Below are 11,474 nucleotides of genomic sequence, written 5' to 3'. Positions count from 1 at the left end.
CAAGAATGTGGGGAAAGGATGAGAATATCCACTACCATCAAGAGGTTCCATAGGTCAACACCCATTGCAGGTCTAATAGTTCCGCTGGTCCCATAGGGGCCAGGAAGTCCGGTTAAACGTTGCCTGAAACCACCACAACTTGGACCGCCCCACATGGAACTTATCCTGAGGCGACCGTTTGGACTATAGACGGGTCAATGAGGAAAGGAGAACTAGGAAACGTTCCAAGGTAGGGCTGAAAGCTCTGCTTGACTGAGAACAGGTACTGCGACTCTCCTCAGTCTTGCCACAGTCAACTGAAAGGAAGGCTCGGAGGATGTGGCAACAGAATCTGGCATCCCCAGGTGGTCACCCATCCAAGTACCAACCAGAACCGACGTTGCTTAGCCTCGCTGGACGGACGAGAAGCGGGGTTTCCAACGTGGTAAGGCTGTTGACTCAATATCATGGCCAGATACTCCAGATGTTGAGGCAGGGGAAGAGAAGGCTCCAAGCAAAGTACCATGAACCCACACTCATGGTAAGCATCCGGAAGCTTGTCTTGGCGCTGAAGAAGGTCGAACCTGAGCCTACCGGAGTTGACTAACCCTCCAAAAAGCAGAGGAGGCGGAAGCCTGCACCTGAGCGGCCATGAGGAAAGCAGGGAGAGTTCTCTGGGGAAAAAAACCTGCTATGCCACGGCGGGATAGCCACACTGCATCATAAGCAGGAATACTTGCAGTCTAGGCTGAATTCCACGAGCTCCCTGGAAGATGGATGGAATGGAAACTGAAAGTACCCGTCCTTCCGAACCAGGGTTTAAGGAGTCCTGTCGCCTCGTTACCAGTCTGATCGATTCTGCTGTTCTACGCTGGCCGAAGTTTCTTCGACAAACTTGATCAGGGCTGAGAGGTCGACTACGGAACTCCCCTCTCAGATCCTTCCCTACAAGAAAGGATCGACTGAAGAGGCCGGGGGTGAAGCCGTCGATGATCCTATGGAGGACCTTCGCCTAAGGTATGGATCATTCTGCCCAACCGGGCAACTCTTGCCGACGCTATGGCATAGAGGTTCAGAGACACTGAATTCGCTGACAGAGACGGCAGGCGCGATATCCTTGGCTGATCACAGAGATTGTGTGGGAATGGGCATCGGGAAGCTGTCATCCGGATGAGTAACCTTAAGCATCCTCCCAGCGAGAAACCTGCAATCCTAGAGTTCGTGAACTCTGCCGCTCCTTTTAGGACTATGCCCCCCCGGGGGAGCCTCCCGTGCCATCTGTTCCTGACAGGAGGAAACTGCAATTGGACACCTTGTCCCAGTTGTCGTAGCCGATAACTTAGGCCGACGTGGTTGAAAGAAAAGGGCGCTGGAGACCTGCAGAGTCTGGAAGAAAGCGCCTTGGAGGAGTGAAAACGGAAGTCGATTTCCTCCGCACAGCCGCTGTCTAAGTCTCTGTCCTTGGGCACAAACAAACTCTTCTCAAGGATGGAAGGGTGTCTGAGGTCGTCGACCTCCACAGATGAGACACCCGAAGGAAGCCCTCAGTCAGCGCGTCCAGATGGTACAACATCGAGCTTGTCCGCAAGTTAGATACTTAACGACGAAAGGCCAAGGTGCCTGAGCTCGAGAGGAGGAAAGTACCCATGATCTTCCTGTAGCTTCCTTGAACCAAACCTCGGGCCGTAACCGAGGAGGGAAAGGACCTGGTAAGCCCCCAGAGGAAGGGGTAAGCAGTCACCCCTTGTCCGATGGAGAAATCTCGAACGGAAAGCCCCCCCGCCAAAAATCCTTCCAGGGAATGACGGGGAAGGGCTAACCCAGGTGCTGGAAAGAGGAGTGTTGCTCAGACCTCCCTGAAGTTCTTCCTTTTCTTGCAAGTGCCATGCTCTGCGTTTACGGGGTGAGGCCATGTTCTGGAAATACGCTCCAGAAGAACTCGCCAGGCTGGCCATGCTGCGCAAACCCCAATGGGAATCGTGGTCGCAATCGCCCTGGACCTTGCGCGATGGTAAGTCAAAGATTTGCGCGTGGGCGAACGTGGAAGCGCCCATGAGCGGTCACGCAGGAACGCAAACGAAGGTGAGCGAAGGAGCGCAGAAGGAGGGTGAGCGTGGTAGGAAGGGCGAGAGCTAGTGGTCGGCGAGCGATAACCCATAGACGAGCAATGGATACTGCAAGAATTAAGCAGACGTTTGTGCGAAGAAACCCTGTCGGTTCGCGCGACGGAACACCGTAGGTCCGCGCGACGGAACACCGTCGGTCCGCGCGACGGAACACCGTCCGTCCGCGCGACGGAACACCGTCCGTCCGCGCGACGGAACACCGTCCGTCCGCGCGACGGAACACCGTCCGTCCGCGCGACGGAACACCGTCCGTCCGCGCGACGGAACACCGTCCGTCCGCGCGACGGAATACCGTTGGTTCGCGCGCGGGCGAACATTGGAGAGCATGGGCGCGGACGCCCATGAGCGTAGATGTGCAGGCACGTGGGCGTGTGGGCGCGCAGGCGAATGATCGCGCGGGCGCACAGGCAAGCGGTCGCGCGGGCGCACAGGCAAGCGGTCGCGCGGGCGCGCAGGCGAGCGGTCGCGAGGGTGGGCAGGTGAATGAGCGCGAGTCCGAGGCGGCGAACGCAAGCGTTAGCGCGATGGCGAGGAAACGCGCTGCCGCGTGGGCGAGGAAGACCGCTGGCGATATGGATCAACAGGCGATCGGTGGTGAGCTGGTGAGCGCTAACGCGCAGGTTGGCGATGGCGCGTTGTGGCATGTCGACACGTTGGCGAGCGATGGCGAGCGATGGCGAGCAGCATGCGCAGGCGAGCGATCGCGCGATGGCGAGCAGCATGCGAAGGTGAGCGATCGCGCGATGGCGAGCAGGATGCGCAGGTGGGCGATCGCACGATGGCGATCAGCATGCGCAGGTGGGCGGTCGTCGCGCGATGGTGATCAGCATGCGCAGGTGGGCGGTCGCGCGATGGCGAGCAGCATCCGCACATGGGCGGTCGCGCGATGGCGAGCAGCATCCGCAGGTGGGCGATCGCGCGATGGCGAGCAGCATCCGCAGGTGGGCGATCGCGCGATGGCGAGCAGCATCTGCAGGAGGGTGATCGCGCGATGGCAAGCAGCATCCGCAGGTGGGCGATCGCGCGATGACGAGCAGCATGCGTAGGTGAGCTAGTAGCTGGCGAACCATGTTCCTTCAGAAGTGTTGGAGAACGTTGGCGTGCCGGCTGTAACACACGCGGGCGATCCGGAGATCGCCGAGAGACAGGTGATCGCTGGCGAGCTGATGATCGCTGACGAGCAGAAGGCAACGCGTGGAAGCCTGCGCATATTAGAAGAGTCCTTGACCCAGACCTGAACCGAAGTTCTAGATCGCGAGGGCGAACGTGGGCGCACAGGGCACGTAACAGGAACCAACAGGAACAGCAGGGATGATCATCATGAGAGCGCTGACGAACAGGAGAGCGCTGATGAGCAGGAGAGCGCCTGTGCACTAACACTGAGCAGGAGCAGGAGAGAACACAGCAGAAGGGCGCGCAGGGGAACCCTGACACGCAAGGGAAGAACCCCCGTGGGAGGCAACCCTTTGCCCCGAAGGGATCGTTGTCCGTCGGGAGACTGATGTCCGTCGGAAGACCGCTGTCTGTCCGCCGGGAGACTGAGTCCGTCGGAAGACCATTGTCCGTCGGGAAGACCATTGCCCGTCGGAAAACGAGATCAGACTGCTGTCCATCTGCACCAAGGCGGAAGATCAAGAAAAAGGAGTTGTAGGCTGCAAACGGAGATTCAAAAAGGCGCCTCTTAGCACCCTTATAGGGAGATGAGAGGCCCTTACGACGAGGCGGACAGTGGGCCTTACGGCGAGGGAGGCCAACAGCAACAGTAGCAGAAGAATCCTCCGAAGAGGAGTCTCTATGAGTGTACTCTCTCGCGAACGAAAGAGAAACACTTCGTAGAAATGACTGGTCAGCCAGTGACCTAAAAGGAGCAATCCTCCGAAGAGGAGCTCCTGCAGTTGCCCAGCCCCTTGACCGAAACTGCAGGTGTGACCGCTCAGCACCAAGAGCATAGTCGCACGAAAAAAAGGCAAGTGAAGAACCCCCCAAAAGGGAAAAAACTCAAGCCTGGACAGGAAAAACTTCCCTCGGAAGGAAAGTTACCCGCCCAAGGAGGCAAGCCTCCTGAGAGTTCTAAAATGAACTGGAGAGCTGTCCGTCGTCACGGGAGTACTTCCAGTAGAAGGAGACACGCCCCTGACGAAAATACAAGGGGGGAGGCAGCAACAGCCGAATCCCCAGGCCTCAACAAGACAGCTCACACCGTTGCCATATTACAGAAACGAACTAGATCGGTAACTGTAAAAAAGAAATAAAACAAAAATTATTAGTACACATTCATTCCCCCGGGAAGGCTCCGAAGAGGAATCCCGAGGGAAAGGAAACAAGAATTACACAACAGGCATGTGCCCTCACAACCACTTACACTCACGGAAGGAGAGCTGTAACCAAAACAGAATTATAACAATTATAATTATGTAACTATGTAATTATGTAATTTAAAAATGAATGAACACTAAAGAAAGAACGAAAACCCCGAAAGGAATCGTTCTACACGCTGGAAAAAAAAAACAACTACAATTAGATTCATAAACTAATTGAGACAAACGTACGGCGTAGCAATCCCCCCACACGGAAAGGAAGCTACAAGGGCGTAGTAACACGTAGTAAAAAGGGTGAACGACCTCAAGAGAGAGAGAGAGAGAAAGACCGAAGTCAAACTCGATCGCCACCCATAAAATACGCCGTGGTGGCCAAACTGCCGAGGACACCACGTAGATATCGTACACTACACACACAAATCTGAAAAGGAAACTTACTGATTTCTATACTCAAATATATATACAAACATGAAAAACATGTTTATATATTGAGTAAAAGAAAAGTAAGCGATTAAGTAAAGACAAAACAAACAATGGCTGCCAAGAGAGGACCAAGACAGAGACGTCTGTCACAGTCCGAGCCAAAAGTGAAAGTGAGCATTCATCTGTGTGTGAGGGGGGGGGGAGGGGTAGCTAGCTACCACTCCCCTACCCCCCCGCTAACTAGCGCGGGGGTAATACACCCTCGTTAAATTCTAATGGCTCGCCATTTCAGCTACGCTAAAAGGTAAACCCTCTGTAAATAGCATGGTTTGTATTTCGGTTACGGAACAATTGTAAAATTACAGTCTTTTTCCAAAGCTATTTTCTCAATAGCGGTTAGTATGCCATACAGTTCGGCAGTAAATATGGAAGTTGTTAGAGGAAGTGCACCTCTACAATTAAAATCATTACTATGTACTCCAAATCCAAAGCCATTTGATTTGCCATTCTAGCTCCAGCAAATGATATAGAGGGATCATCCGCAAATAATGTTGCGAGAACATGCCGGGGAATGACTGAAGATATCCCATTACTTGCTAGTGCAAAAAGGGTTACACTCAGAACACTACCCTGAGAAACTCCTTCTTCCTGGCATTTACTTTCTGATAAGAGTTTCCCCAACTCTCACTTGGAAAACTCTATGTGAAAGAAATGACTGAATAAATTAGTGGTAGCTCTCCTCTTAATGCAAACTCATGGATTCTTTTAAGTATGCCATATCTCCATGTGGTATCATATGCCTTTTCAAGATAAAAAAAAAAAAGACTGTCACATGGTGCTGTTTGGAAGCAAAGGCTTCACAAATGGAGGACAAGTCGTATCAGCACATCAGGCGTTGAGTGCATTTTTCTGAATCCACATTGAATGGGTGATAAAATACCCTTCTTTTCAAGGTACCACATCAGTCTTACATTCACCATCTTCTCCATGATTTTGCACAAACAAGATGTCAATGCAATTAGCCTATAATTTGCTGCAAAAAACTTGTCCATACTGGGTTTTAAAAACGCTAAAATAATGGCTAACTATGGATAACTATGATCATGCCATATTCTATTAAAAATGCTTAAAATAAATAACTTTGTATTAAAAGGTACGTGTTTAATCATTGCATATGGAATTCCATCAGGTCCAGGGGCTGTATCGTTACACGTAGCAAGAGCAGAGTCAAATTCTCTTTCAGTAAAAGGAGAATTGTATGACTCTTGCTTTCTTGTTGCGAAATTTAAAACTTTCTTTTCTTCAATTTTCCTATACTGGTGACCAGGAGCTGCTTCACACTTGAACGATACATTTGAAAAATGGTCAGCCAGGCCATTGCTAACTTCAGTTGCTCCAGTCATATACTGGCCATTTACCTTTAACACTGGTGGTGGGTTTGAGGTGAATTTGCCTGTTAACTTTTTGACTTTCCTCCACACAGATGAAGTTGGTGTTCTACTGTTAATGGAGGAAGCAAATGACATCCAAGACTGGCGCCTAGCTTCTTTCATGGCACGACGGAACTGTGTTCTACACTTCTTGTATATGACTAAATTCTCCTCAGTACGGCGCATGCACAATCGAGTTAAAGACTTTTTTGGGCTCAAGCCATGTCGTCCTGATGGAAGTTCCTAAAGGGTAGCTTCCTTGGGTATACAGTATATGACAACGGTGATATTCCCAGAGAATTTACCTTAAGGTACCCAGTATTCTAACTCCTGGAGCGAATATCTCTAAATAAAAGAACCAGGGATATCGCGAAATATCAGAGGACGTATTCTTGACACGCCACATACCAATCTGCACCCTGAACAGAATTAACACTTCGAAGGGGTCAATTGGCAAGAAAACGAAAAACGAGAAAGAAAGGAGAGCTGCTCGCAAGGTACCTCTCCTCTCCCGTTTCGTAAGCGCGCCGCTCACGGCGCCATCTGCATTCCTTTTTGCGTAGCTCAACAACTCGGTGTTTTTCCCTGTGTTATCTCGCAATTCTTGGATTATTTTCAACATTATAATGCTTTCTCCAACTTCTTCTGCCTCTGATAAGTTGAGTATTATCTCTTTTATGTATAAATGTAAGCTCTTGGTGAATTTAAAATAATTTGATAGTGATATCTTCGTTACAAGAGCTGTTGCCTACCAGAGGCGTTCTGGACGCTGTCGCTCGCCATGCATGAGTCATTTAGCTTGCCAGAGCGACGTTCCCGGCAGTTTCACTTTAATAATTTTAGCTATTCAGCTTTACATAGGATTTCTTTATATGATGCTTTTAGTATTTTCGTTTTGGCGAATGATTTGCCGATTCTGGCCTACGCTAGACCTTGTAGCCTAGTCGTTTGGCCCTAGTACTTTCCTGCATGATATTAAGATTTCCGAGTGTTTTAAAATGTTATTGAAGCTTTAGGCAGTTTTATACATTTAAGATTATGTTGATTTTCTTCCAAGATAGTATACGAGTGAGTTTCGGTGATTTAGGTAATCGATTCTCTTCGCGCCTAGGCTAGTTGTCTATGGGGCCCTAGTATACTTTCTCACACTCCCCGGTTGCTTTCTTCTCCTCGGAGAATGTGTGCAATCCCTTTCCCTCTGCTTAAGCCTTGGGCTTAACCCTAATGGTTTATCTGAATTGACTTTAGATACACTATATTAGGGTGTTTCTGTTCTTTCCTGTTTCCAGTAAGTCTGGCTTCAGGAAGGGGCAGGACATCAGAGTTCTTAGTCTGAGTCTGTTTCTGTCTAGCATTGTGGTTGAGATTCCCTTGCTAGGCTGACAGCAGACATAGGAGGCTTAGCCTCCTTAGTTCACTTTCGAAGGTTTCTGTACGAGATGATTCCTTCTTTTTGTGATCTAGCAGACTAGTCCAGTGTTGTTGTTCTCGGTGTGGAGGATGAGATCCTCTTTTTCTGTGAATAACAACGCCTTCCTCGCTTTGGTTCCGAGGGAGTTGGCAAGTACGGCCGGCCTCCCTCCTCAGATCTCCCCTAGGCTAAGATGAGTTTTCTTGGTTGCGGGTGATTCATTATTAGAGCAAGGTTGGCAGGACCCTCTTTCCCCCTTCCCCCTCTTTCCTTAGTGATGGCCTAGCCATTGCATCCCTGTCCGTCATTCTACATCTGTACCTAGCATAGGTTAGGATGTGGAGTTGATTCAGTCCCTTGCCGGCTGGCAGTGCGTGCCGGCACGCAAGGGTCTTCTGCTTTGGGTGCTCCCCGGACCTCCCTTGGTCTCTCATCCATGTTTGTCTGTAGAGCCAGATGGCATTGGTCAAGGAAGCCTGAAGTTATATTCTCCCCTTCCTTATGTGCACTCTTTCGGGTTGTCGGGCTATGAGGCAGTACAGTCTCTTATCCCGGCATCCATTCTGTTTTTTCTTCTAGTGTTTGTTCCCTAGCCCGACTGCCGGCCTAAGTGGCCGGCAGCCGGGCAGTTGGAAGTTCTCTGGTTCTTTTGCTGCCGGCCGGCATTGGTTGTATACCTTTGCCGGCCAGCTATAATATCACACCATAGTTCTGCCGGCCGCTACGATTAGTGGCCGGCAGCCGGGTGCTATCGTTGTTTGGTTGCCGGCCGGCAGGCAATAGAAACACACCAAGGTTCTGCCGGCCGCTACGTTTGGCGGCCGACAGCCGGGTGCTATCTTGTTAGCCGGTACACGCATTTGAACCAGCGTTCTTCCGCCTTATAGTCTAAAAAGTAGTATACAGTGAGCCCTCGCTACTTTGCGGTTCGACTATCGCGGATTCACCACTTCGCGGATTTTTTTCATAACGCATGTATATACACATATCGCGGATTTTCCGGAAATTTCGAAAATACAGCGATATATGAAGACCCCAAATACGTATTTCGTTAATTCCATTAATACTGTAATTAGTAATATCTGCTCTTACTGATGGTTCATTGCATTACATATGACATATAATTCAGTACAGAAAGAAATAAAACACGAAAAGAGAATGTGATCATACGATAATTCAGTATACAGTACGTAGTATAATTAAATCGAACATGAAACGCAAATCAGATGCAGTCATACCGTATTTGAATGGTGTAAGGCTGCTGATGGCTACTACTACAAATGTAATGGATGTGCATCTTTTCCATGAATCTTTTGTATGTATACGTACGTAGTACTGCATGCAATAATATTCTTTGTTGCAAAAATCACATCTCGAATAAGCGTACATATCCTACAACAAAACAAGCGTAAAATAGCATACGTAAAGCTGTATACATACTACCTTGTATTTGCATTGGTAACTACTACGTAGCATGTAAGTCAGACTGTGATTGGTTCAAGTGCTGATAGATGACGAATCAGATCCCAAGTTTTGAAATCTAGCCTGTGATTGGTGTTTTGACCGCTTCTCCAACCCGCAGCATCTTTTCGCGGCCACTTCGTTTGCCGCTCTCTCGCCGGGTAAATGCTGCTACGTTATTGTGAACTTTAATCTGTGCTGTGCGTGACTGTTTTAAGTTGAACTTTTTGTTGAACTTTCTGTTTAACACCTACTGTACAATGGCTCCCAAGTGTTCTGCTTCTACTAAGGCTGGTAGTGAGCCTAAACGCCACCGAAAGATGATGACGATTGCTGAGAAGGTGACACTTCTCGATATGTTAAAAGAAGGCAGAAGGTACGCGGCCGCAGCCAGCCATTTTGGAGTGAACGAATCCACCGTTCGCTACATCAAGAAGGACGAGGCGAACATTAGAAAGACGGCTGCCATCACCTTTAGCAGATCAGCGAAGCGAGTCATTATCACGCGTAATAAAACGATCGTCCGTATGGAAGGTGCTTTAGCAGTCTGGATTGCCGACTGCCGGAAGAAGAACATAGCCTTGGATACGAACACCATCCGAACCAAGGCTTTGGGCTTGTATGAGAATTTTGTGGCAAAGGAACCTCAAGACGACGATAGCGACCATGCTGAAGAAGAAGATGATGTAGATGAACCTCAACCAGGGACATCCACTGATTTCCAGCCTCAGAAACGTTTTTCTGCCAGCAAAGGATGGTTCGTGAAGTTTCAGAAACGCTTCGGCCTGAAAAGCGTTTCCCTGCATGGCGAGGCTGCTTCCGCTGACACTACCGCTGCTGAAACTTACGCGAACGAGACGTTCAAGAACATAATCGCTGAAGGTGGATACAAGCCGGAACAAGTGTTTAATATGGATGAGACCGGCTTGTTTTGGAAGAGAATGCCGTCGCGAACTTTCCTGTTTAAAGAAGAAGCCAAAGCCTCTGGCTTTGAAGCGTTCAAAGATCGCGTAACCCTCGTGATGTGTGGCAATGCTGCTGGATTTTGCTTTGAAAAATAAAAATAAGAATCTCCTTCCCGTGTACTGGATGCATAATCAAAAAGCATGGATTACGAAGATGCTGACCTCCAACTGGTTCCACCAGTGTTTTATCCCGCAAGTCAGCAAATATCTCGTAGAGAAGGGCTTGCCATTTAAGATCCTTCTCCTTATGGATAACGCTGGTGGACACGCAACTGATCTGTCGCACGAGGGCATTCAGGTGGAGTTCCTGCCACCCAACACCACGTCATTAATTCAACCGATGGACCAGGGGGTTATCAGGGCGTTCAAGGCCCTCTACACGAAGAATACCTTGGCGGACCTCGTTGCGTGTGTGGATGCTGCCCAAGAAGATGAAGATGAAACTTTCAATTTGAAGGCGTACTGGCGGAAGTACACAATAGCCACGTGCCTGCAGAACATCCAGAAGGCACTGCAAGAAATGAGACCTGCTACTGTCAATGCGAGCTGGAAGAAGTTGTGGCCCCAGATTGTTTACGATGACGAGGGATTTACACCGTCTGAGATTCAACACTCTGCAATACGCAAATCTGTGCAGTTGGCTGCGATAATTGGAGGTGACGGGTTTGGCGACATGACGACTTTAGACGTCGACGAGTTGTTGGACTGCCATTCCCAGCCGCTAACTGACGCAGACCTAGAAGACCTGACGAAATCGGCCAGTGAAGAAGACAGTGAAACACAGGAAGAGACCCAAGAAAATGTCGAAGAAACGGACTTAACATTAGAACGGCTTGCCAAGTTCTGCAACCCCGTGAAGGAGGTGAAAGAAATGTCGCAAGAGTGGGTTGAGGATATGGTTCGTTCTATGCAATTCTGCAACAAGATCGATGACATCATGACTCCCTACAGGATGCTCTTCGAGCAAAAAAAGAAGCAGCAGCAGCAACTTCCGATCACAATGTTCTTCCAGCCTCGCAAAAAAAAGCCAGTTCCTCCTGCTACTACGCCTTCGGAAGAAATTGAAGAAGTGTCCCAGGAAGAAGTTGAAGAGGTGTCCCAGGAAAAGACACCTCCGTCTGAAGAGACGTAAAATACTATCATTGGCTGCACAATAGAAGACATCATCAGCTTCATCATCATCATTTCTACTGTGCAGCAAATTCATCGCCATCATCATTCAAGTTTTTCTTCAACTTCTTTCGTGGTGAGTACAGTAACAATCTTTATTTTTTTTATACATGTTTTACTTTAATATTCTAACATTTTAATATTTGTGCCTGTTTTAGTTTAGTATGCATTAAGTTAAAGGGAAGGTTTTA

General features: G+C 49.0%; 1 pseudogene; it reads right to left on the bottom strand.

Annotated features, from left to right (window-relative positions):
• Positions 1-319: 319 nt before the first annotated feature.
• LOC137621264 (5S ribosomal RNA) lies at positions 320-438 on the bottom strand (annotated as a pseudogene).
• Between the last annotated feature and the right edge of the window lie 11,036 nt (positions 439-11,474).

This window comes from Palaemon carinicauda, chromosome 27 (genome assembly GCF_036898095.1).
Source record: "Palaemon carinicauda isolate YSFRI2023 chromosome 27, ASM3689809v2, whole genome shotgun sequence".
NCBI classification, from domain to species: Eukaryota; Metazoa; Arthropoda; class Malacostraca; order Decapoda; family Palaemonidae; genus Palaemon; species Palaemon carinicauda.
The sequence above is the reverse complement of the archived record's forward strand: the minus strand, read 5'-3'. Positions and strand labels throughout refer to the sequence as shown.